At 48.3% G+C, this 9,981-nt stretch overlaps 1 pseudogene; it reads left to right on the top strand.

The window, feature by feature from the left end:
* The first annotated feature begins 1,613 nt into the window (after window positions 1–1,613).
* On the top strand, window positions 1,614–9,780 carry LOC147434266 (uncharacterized; annotated as a pseudogene).
* Window positions 9,781–9,981: the final 201 nt, after the last annotated feature.

Raw genomic sequence — 9,981 nt, 5'->3', positions numbered from 1 at the left:
TGTCAAGTTTTAAGTTTTACTCTGCTAGTTTCTCGTTTTACAAACTAAGGCTTGTCTTTTTTAATTTGAAGGCTTCATCTGGATTTCTTGCATGATAGAATTGTTAACTGTACCCCCAAGATAACTGGATTGCTAGTCGATACATGATGTATGTGTACAAAAGGGTTTCCTCATAAAATCCCATGTGAGGTGTCACTGCTGTATTGTAGCAATTAATATCAAAACTTGTCAAAGAGCAACGCTTCCAATTGTTTTGTCAAGTTTTAAAGTTTTACTCTGCTAGTTTCTTGTTTTACAAACTAAGGCTTGTCTTTTTTAATTTGAAGGCTTCATCTGGATTTCTTGCAAATTAAGTGTTTCGAAGGCAACTTTGAGTGTGATTTGAATTTGAACTCACCATTTAAAGGGTTTACTTCGAAAATGAGTAAAGTTGTGTCCACAATATACAAGTTTTTTGAGGTTGGGTTCACATCGGCGGGTGGAAGTCACAAGTAGCTCGATGGAAATGAACGCAATATCTGAAGATTTGGCTGATGTGTGAAGTCGCCCTTTGGTTCATCACTTGTCAGATGACTGACCTTACCTGATATGATTCTCAGTCGATCATATCATTGTTTCCTTTGAAACTAGTTGCCAGATATCTCATATTTGAATAGAATATTCCAATACGATGAAAAAGAGAATGCTGATTTGGACAAGGTCAAAACATTATCCACTGATTCGTGCGTCACCCTTGCTTTATAGCTGGCTTGCTAACCATATGTCTGATATAGCCAATGCATATCCAGACCTCGGATTTGCCTAGTGTTAACATGACACTTGATGTCTGATTATATGGCCAATGCATACCTAGACGTCGAATTCTAGCTGGCCTGCCAACCAGACGTATGATATGGCCAATGCATACCCAAACGTCGGGTTCGCCTAGTGTTAACACGACCAACTAGTGGTGCCAAAGTATTGTTTGATGCAGATCGAATTCTGATGTGTACCGGTGCATTGGTAGATAGAGATTCTACATGCGATGTCAGGTCTTCAATAGAGCACATGCTGATGGCGACTTTTATTTGGAAGCGAACCAAACCTGCTGATGTGACCAGATTTTGATCTGATTGGTGATTTGCTCCTGACCAAACCTCTAAAGCTATTCTGGAGCATATAACTGATTTGATGCCGGCCAAATGTCTGATATGTTGTTGATCTGATCGCTAAGTAGACTACTGATCTGAGTCTTGACCCAATGTTCCCATTACATTGCCCGCATCAGCCTCATCGCGATAGTGCTTATCGTCACTGGCCTCATTGTTATGGTGGAATGTACTATGCTTTGTTACAGACATCAGCTCATTACCTTAGCAACTTCGGACCTTAACCATAGGCAATCGCTCTCTCTCTCTCTCTCTCTCTCTCTCTCTCTCTCTCTCTGTCTCCCCCCCCCTCTAACATGCACGCTTTAAAATTAAAAAAATTAGAGTTCTACATATGAATGCTTAACAAGGTGAAAACTGAAGCTTCGCTTCACGTTGGCCTGCCATTATAACGAGCAATAAATCAGCAACATACATTTTATGGCACATTGAAAAGGAACATTACTTAGGGTCAACAGTGACACTATGTTTCTGCCGTTGAAGCAATTGATGCCATCAGGAGTGTTTACAAGGCTGTAAGTGAGACGCAAAAACAATTGTGATCTGAGCAGCCATGAAAGCTGTAGAATGGGATTTTGCTGGAGCTCATTCATGAGAGGTGGTGTACAAGTGGTAGTGAGGTTTGGAAGCAAGATACTTTATTGCAAGGTCCAAGAGCTACATCGACAAGCAATATGATAATTGAATTAGCTGCTGGAGACCCAGAATGGATCGACATACTGTTGTGTTATCCCAAAGATTTGACACGTGCAAGAGATCTAGATCGTACAATGAACTAAATCATGCATGACACGAAGACCTCCATCTTTGACATATGTTAATCAACATACTGAAGCATCCCTAGAGTAGAGCTAGAGAAATGGATCCTCAAAGACAAAGACGGTGTGCGGGATGCTATGATATCATTGGCAAACATCAAGAATGTCATCTAAACACGGCCCGGATGGTAGAGTGGAAGAGAGGTAGTGGATATCTAGACCAGTGGTGGAGCTTCTGTCACATGACACATCCACCCCTATGTGTCCGTGGACAAGCTACAACATGACAAGGGTTCAGTCAGTCCAGTCAATCTAAGTTTAGCAAGTGTTCTAATCTAAGTTTAGCAAGTGTTCAGGCACTTTTGTGAGTCTGTTCGCAGACCGTGCATGCCCAGGCACTTAGTGTAGATGCATATCCTCCGGTTGCACACAGCATGATCATAAGCATTCCCGCCAGAATCCATCAGAATCCTTAAGGGGAATTTTCCAGTGCATTTAACCTATTTTTGACATTTTTCACTTATTAATTTAAGTGATTTTTGTTGGGAACTGAGTAGGGAAAATTGGGTAAGATAATATATAACCAAACCTAGGCTAGCACTAATTGGCAGAAGAGCAAGGAGAACACAGGCCACAGGCAGCAGGTTCCCCCTCTCTCTCTGGCAGGACATTCTCCCCCTTGGGTGGCGATTTCCTTCAAGCAAGACTCCGGAACCCCTAGCGTTTTCATCAAAGTTAGCCTCGCTAGGGAGATCCAACACCCTGGCGTTTTCAGCTCACAATACAATCGCCATGAGACCCCAGCACTTAGCGTTTTCATCCATAGTCTCATCGCCATAGACTCCCCTCTGCTGGCGTTTTTCAGCAAGACATTATCGCCCACTTCCCTGGCATTTTCAGCAGTGCAAAGCCTCATCAATCAACGTTTTTAGGGACAACCGAAGACACGAAGAACCTGCACAGCAAAACAACGTTTTTCCTTGCGTTTTTGGCAGCTATTGGCGTTTTTGAACAGCAGATAAAGTGCATCAGTTTTCAGTCCTAGAGTCGGTCTCGTCATCCCCATCGTTGTCATGGACATAGCTTAGACTTGCATCAGTCTCATGCATCCACTTTGTACCAGTTTGTGCAATCAATAGTAAACCACTCTCGTCAACGAGAGTGGGGCCTTCGGAGAAGGGTTTTACAACGTCTCTGGTGGCGTATTCTCTTCTCTCTTTATCTCTCAGTCTCACACTTCATGCATAGTGTCCATTCATTTTGTTAGTGATCATTGCACTCTCTCATTAAGAACGGAAGGCTCTCCCTCCCATAAGAACAAAAGGAACCTTGAGCACAGTACGGAGCACTCATCTTGAGAAAAGTACAACATTCATTCTGCTACACCTTACATTGGTATCAGAGCTTTGGCAGTGTTATGTATCACTCAAGGAAAGAACCACAAGAACCACATAATACCAAGTTCGCTTGGGCGTGTCGATTCCTAATCGTGTTTTTGAAGAGTGACAGGAAACCCAAGAAAGAAGGGCTTGTCCAGCCTCCCCTTGTGCCTCTTTTCACTCATTGAGAGTGGACCGTGCACTTAGCGGCCGGCCAATCAATGTCAGGTGGAAAAAAGCAACCTTGGTGTGAGCGCAAGGCCGCCACGGGGTGCGCCCGCAGGAAAGAGAAGAGCTCGGGTGAAGAGAAGATCCTTCTCTAACACAAATTGCAAGCAAAAGAAGAACCTCAAGAACCTGAAGACCCTCAAGAACCCCAAGAACCAAGATCTCCAAGAACCCAAGTTCCTCGTGAACTTAAGAACCAAAGACCACAAGAACCTGCGACTTCAGTGGATGGTCATCACTCGAAGCGGAATGAATACTTCTTTCCCCATCTACGCCAAGGATTGCACTAACTCCTATGGAGGAGTTGGAGCAGATGTTTATGGACAGGAAGTTAGAACGCGAAACAAGAAGAGTAGAAAGAAAAGCAGAAATGGATCGGAGACACGTAGAAAGAAAAGCAGAAAGAAAGGCAGCTATAGAGCGTGAGCATGAGCAAGCGCGACACATCCAAGAGTTGTTGCGACTCTTCTCTATTGTGCAGGCGCAGTTTGAACAGAATCAGGAGAAGGAGACTCTCTCGGTCTCATCTTCTCCAAAGCATGATACACAAGCTTTGCATGACAAGCATGATGATCAAGATGTGATTTCTCACGAGCATGATGATTTTCATGATGATTAAGATGTGATTTCTCACGAGCATGATGATTTGCAAGATAAAGATGATGTGATTGTTCACAAGGATGATGGTTTAGTTGATGCTTTTTCTAGCGAAGCTAAACTCGTTGCAGATTCGATTGATCACGAAGAATCGATCTTGGCTCTCGAGTCGAGGTCCATAGAACCCCCACAGGAAGATTCGATCAACCACAAAGAACCGATCTTGGCTCTCGAGCCTAGGTCCAAAGAACCCTCACAGGAAGTATTATGTGTTCGCATGATTAGTCAACACGCATTATACGATTGTTTCATTCGTGATTGTTTCCTGTATTTTAGTCAACGTCTTTATGTGATCTGAGGCATGACATATTGTACGTTGAGCACGTTTCACTCATGAATGAGCACGGATGTATGCGGATTTCTCATGGAAAGATGAAATGTTCACATTCAAGGAAGTCACATTCCACGTCTCTTCCTTGGCACTACACAGTTGTAGAAAGAGCACAAGAAAGTATGAGCACCAAGCATGGGCATTTCCGTTGTGGATTGCCACAGTTGATTGATTTTTTTTTTTCCGAGAAAAAGATTCTTCTATTAGTTAATAAAAACTGCCCATAGGGCTACAACCACCTCTGCAAGAGAGGGCTACAACAAGCATGATGGGGAGACTCTCCCAATGAAAAAACAGCATATATATAATGAGGCTAAATCAAGATATGGGAGGAGGGAAGAGCCACACAGGTGGACAGTAGTGCCATCTGAGCACCCCCTGGACTATGGTGTAGAAAAGCCCAGGGCGCCAGAGTTGAAGGAAAGCCTCGCGGCGCTCCCGCATGTGGTCGGAGCTGCCCTGTAGTCCCTCAAGCTATCCTCTGAGAGTATGGATCAGCTCTAGCCAAAAGTCACAAACAGTCTCTGCTGGTGGCACAGGGCGAGCCTCAAAGATGCGGAAACAGCAGGCCCGCCAGATGAACCAAAGTGTCAGGCCACTGATGAGCTCCCAACACTCCTCTCTCTCACTGCACCACCCCTGTGGAGTAAGCTTTGTAGCAGGCTGGAGTGTAGGACGCTCCCCCTGCATCACTGTCATCCTGCTCGTGGAAGATATCTCAAACTGAAGTGCCGGGCCCGTGAGGGTGGACCAAGCCGCTGCCCCCCAAGTGTACTGTTGAGCCGTGGAGAGAGCAGCAGGCATCAGCCGAAGAACTCGTAGCCACACCTGCTGGGCCGCGGGACAGTCCCAAAGACAGTGACGCCGACTCTCCACCAAATGGTCACAAGCTGCACATGTGGCCGAGAGACCACTATGCACTAGCCAGCTCCCTACTGCTGTGGCTCTATGTGCGACCAGCCACTGAAACAAGGTGACTCGCCGCGGCTGTCTGGAGTCCCACAACCTCTCCCAAAAGACTGCCAAGAACTCGACTGTGAGACCCTTCTCCTGCCAATGACGTGCTGCAGCGGGGAGGGCCTCTCTCTGTGCTGCTAGTATATGACGTCCCAGTCGAACAATGTAATGAAAGAACGGGACTCCTGGGTGGTCTGCAGAAGAGAAGGGGTCCCTCCATAGCCACTCACCAGGATCCCACTGTACTCGTGTCAGCGGACAACACTCCGAAGCCCATAGCCTCCAGTGTCCTGTCTCAAGACTGCTAGGTCAAGGTCTATGACGCAGGTCCTCCCACAGATGCCCACTACTCGGATCCTCTGAAAACAGCACTCTGCTACCTGCGGGGCCTGTACTGCAACTCGCTGTAGTCGTCCCCCACCCTGAAGCTCGAAGAATAGGGCTGAGACAGACTCTGAGCAGGCCTTGACTGAAATGAGAACCTCCAGTCGTGTGAAGGCTCCCATCCACCGGGGTGCTACTGGCTCGAGAGGCGTGAGCCACTCAGCTGAAACTGACTCTGTGATGTCCTGACACATGCTCTACACCCCTCTCATGCCCTGTAGCTGGAAACCCTACACCTCCTCCGACAAACCTGTGAACTCTAGCCAGTAACCTAGAGAGCGCACTGGACCTGCTGCCATGGGACCCCAAGAAACATGAGGCCGATTACCAACCAAGTGGCCTCTCTTAGTGCTAACCATGGGGTTCTAGACGAGGGGCTGCCGTAGGCGCTCCTCCGTGCACGTCGGCTGTCTCTGCTCCAGGCCACGCCGTAAGAGCTCCCACGAGCGAAGAAAACTTACAATGAAGCGGTCCTCCAGTCTCCTGCTCAAACCAACTCTGCGCAACTCTGTAAAGATCCATCTGGTCGAAGGTTGCCAAGGGCCTCCTGAGTGAGGCACCCTGGTACGAAGCCTCTGCAGCAAGAACTCCTTCCAGGGCTCCTCTCTTGGAAGAAGTCTTCTGACTACGAACTTCCCAAGAAGGGCTCTGCTCTGTTGTGCTGGATCAATGATCCCAAGCCCTCCTTGAGAACAAGGAAGTGTGATGACCGACCAAGCCACCTTGGCTCGGGCAATCTGAGTGTCACGACCTGACCAAAGGAAGTTCCTGATCAGCCTCTCTACCTTGCTGATACAAGAACTCGAGAAGATCCAGCAAGAAGTGATGTACCACATAGTCGCCAACAACACCTCGTTGGCAACTACTACTCTACCAGCCAACGAAAGTCGTGCTGAGCTCCAATGTAACAGCTTTCTCCTGATGGACAGGAGAAGAGGAGCAATCTGCTGCTCGGGGGACAAGTCCAAACCAACCTGACAACCCAAGTACCGAACCGCAGTCCCTGGGGGAATCCACCTGAAACCCTCTCCTGGCATCCAATTTGGCACAGGGGCACTGCCAACCGAGAAAGCCACTGTCTTTCTCCAGTTGATCAGTGCGCCCGATGCACAACAGAAGGTCTCCAAAGCCTGCTCACATCTGTGCAGATTGGCCTCCTGGCCCTCTAAGTACAAGGCTGAGTCATCGGCAAACTCAGCGTCCAGTAGCTCATCTCCCCGTGTAGGGAGTGCTAAGCCCTGTAGACCAACCTGCTGTGACACCAAAAATCTGCTCATCGCCTCCGCATAGAACAGAAAGAGAAAGGGGGCAAGAGGACAACCCTATTATGCTGCCGTACGAGGTGTCTCCAGGACAGTCCCGATGGCGGAGCCAATCCTAGAAAGAAGTGGTAGGTAATCCCTCCATAAACCCGGGAAGCAGACTGAGATGGGGATGTCTGCCTCCTCTACTAGAACATCCGAAGTCGGGTCAAAACCATGTCGCCACTGTCGAAAGTGGGCGCGTGATGCTCGGATGGCCAGTGGACTCATAGCTATGACCTTGGACGCCATCTCTAAGGTCTCAAACTCGATCTGATAGTACCCCCGTCCGAGAATCTGGACATCCAAGATCTTGCCGACCTCTGCGAGAAGGCGGGCCTGGAGAAGGTCTCGCAGCTCTCCTCTGCTAGGTCGGGTGCCGAGAATCTTGCAGATGATCGAAGTCGCCTGCAATCGCTCTACTTCTGCTGCAAGGCTCGCTTGCTCTGTCGGCGAGAGAGCAAGTCGAATGGTGGGCTCAGCGGGGTCGGGCGAGGGGGCTTCTAACGAGTCCCTCTGTGGCAAAGCTAGAGCCTCCATCTGTTTCTACTGCTGTGTCGAAGAAGAGGGCGACGGGTGGATGCTGCAATCAGGCGCACGAGACACTGCCCCAAAAAATAAAGCAGTGCCGAGGAGGCCGAATTGCAGGGGATGATGGGGAGAAACCGAGGCGGACGGGAGGACGGGCCGGGGGGGGGGGGGAGGTAGCGGGTTGGGGAGGGTGGAGGCGCTGGAGGCAGTAGGAGGAGGGGGTGACAGGGGCGGCAGTGCGGGGCAGGCAGCGGGCTGGCTGGCAGGGGGGCAGCTCAGGCAGTAGGCAGCGCGGGGGTGGGCAGCGGGGCAGAAGGGCAGGGGGGGAGGCAGGGGCCTGAGGTGAGGGAGGGGGGGGGAGGGGAAGCGATGGCGTGCGCAGCAGCAGCGAGCGGCAGTTTTCAAAGTGATTTTCACAGTTGATTGATTTAGATCAGAAGAGAAAGATTCGATCTCATTGTTTACGTGCGTGTGGTGAACAATTTGGCACTCCGTCTTTTTGTTCATCTACATTGCATGCACAGTCTTTGAGGAAGATGAGATTTTTTCCACTCACTTTACATGGAATGGGTATGTTCATGTTTTTGTGTTGGAAGTGGTTTCATGAATTTTCACCCATGGAGATTTTTGAAGACGGAAGAAGCATGACTCTAGACGAAGTTGAAGCATCGAAGGAGCCACGGAAGACTTTGTGTTGCTTTCGACGCGGCCCAAAGAAGCAAGCGTTGCAGACCTTTATGAAGTTCAAGTACTGCATGACCCACACATCAGAGCGGGCCGACGAAGAGTCCCTTCGAGGATTCCGGATGCTGTTGGCGATATCCCTCGACGCCATACAGTTCGGTACCAGTACCTCACTTTAAAAAGGAGGGGATGTCACCTGACACATCCAACCCTATGTGTTTGTGGACAAGCTACAGCATGACAAGGGTTCAGTCAGTCCAGTCAGTCTAAGTTTAGCAAGTGTTCTGGCACTTTTGTGAGTCTGTTCTCGCAGACCGTGCATGCCCAGACACTTAGTATAGATGCATATCCTCCGGTTGCACACATCATGATCATAAGCATTCCCATCAGAATCCATCAGAATCCTTAAGGGAAATTTTCCAGTGCATTTAAATTTTTTTCCTTATTTTTGACATTTTTCACTTATTAATTTAAGTGACTTTTGTTGGGAACTGAGTAGGGAAAATTGGGTAAGATAATATATAAGCAAACCTAGGCTAGCACTAATTGGCAGAAGAGCAAGGAGAATACAGGCCACAGGCAGCAGGTTCCCCCTCTCTCTCTCAAGGAGGACATTCTCCCCGTTGGTGGCGATTTCCTTAAAGCAAGACTCCAGAACCCCTAGCGTTTTCATCAAAGTCAACCTCGCCAGGGAGATCCAGCACCCTGGCGTTTTCAGCCCACAGTAGCATCCCATAAGACCCCAGCACCTAGCGTTTTCATCCATAGCCTCATCGCCATAGACTCCCCTCTGCTGGCGTTTCTCAGCAAGACACTATCGCCCACTTCCCTGGCATTTTTAGCAGTGCATAGCCTCATCAAATCAGCGTTTTTTGGGGCAGCCGAAGACACGAAGAACCTGCAGCAAAACAACGTTTTTTCTTGTGTTTTTGGCAGCAACAGATTTCAGCCATTGGCGTTTTTGGACAGCAGATAAAGTGCATCCGTTTTCAGCCCTAGAGTCGGTCTCGTCATCCCCGTTGTCGTCATCGACATAGCCTAGAATTGCATCAGTCTCATGCATCCACTTGGTACCAGTTTGTGCAATCAATAGTAGACCACTCTCGCCAATGAGAGTGGGGCCTTCGGAGGAGGGTTTTGCAACGTCTCTGGTGTCGTATTCTCTTCTCTCTCTATCTCTCAGTCTCACACACTTTCATGCACAGTGTCCATTCATTTTGTTAGTGATCATTGCACTCTCTCATTAAGAACGGAAGGCTCCATAAGAACAAAAGGAACCTTGAGCACATTACGGAGCACTCATCTTGAGAAAAGTACAACATTCATTCCGCTGCACCTTACAGCTTCTAATTCCACAAGAGCTCAAAGGTTATGCAAAGAGCCAGATGCAAGCCATGCGCAAAATACAAGATGAGTTCTTAGAGCTGGAAATGGCAAGAGGCATTCACTTGCTCACGCAATTAGCTACGATAAGTGGTTCAACAAGTGAACATGAAAGCAAAGCTGAGCTGCTTTATGAACAACTTCCAGATGGCCCATTTAAACTCGTCTATGACATCATATGTTCGAAAACGGATGGAACATTTGGACACTTGACACTGCTTGTGAATGCAATTGGGAAGA

Source organism: Adiantum capillus-veneris, chromosome 19 (genome assembly GCF_014529385.1).
Source record: "Adiantum capillus-veneris isolate H3 chromosome 19, ASM1452938v2, whole genome shotgun sequence".
Lineage (NCBI taxonomy): Eukaryota > Viridiplantae > Streptophyta > Polypodiopsida > Polypodiales > Pteridaceae > Adiantum > Adiantum capillus-veneris.
The sequence above is the reverse complement of the archived record's forward strand: the minus strand, read 5'-3'. Positions and strand labels throughout refer to the sequence as shown.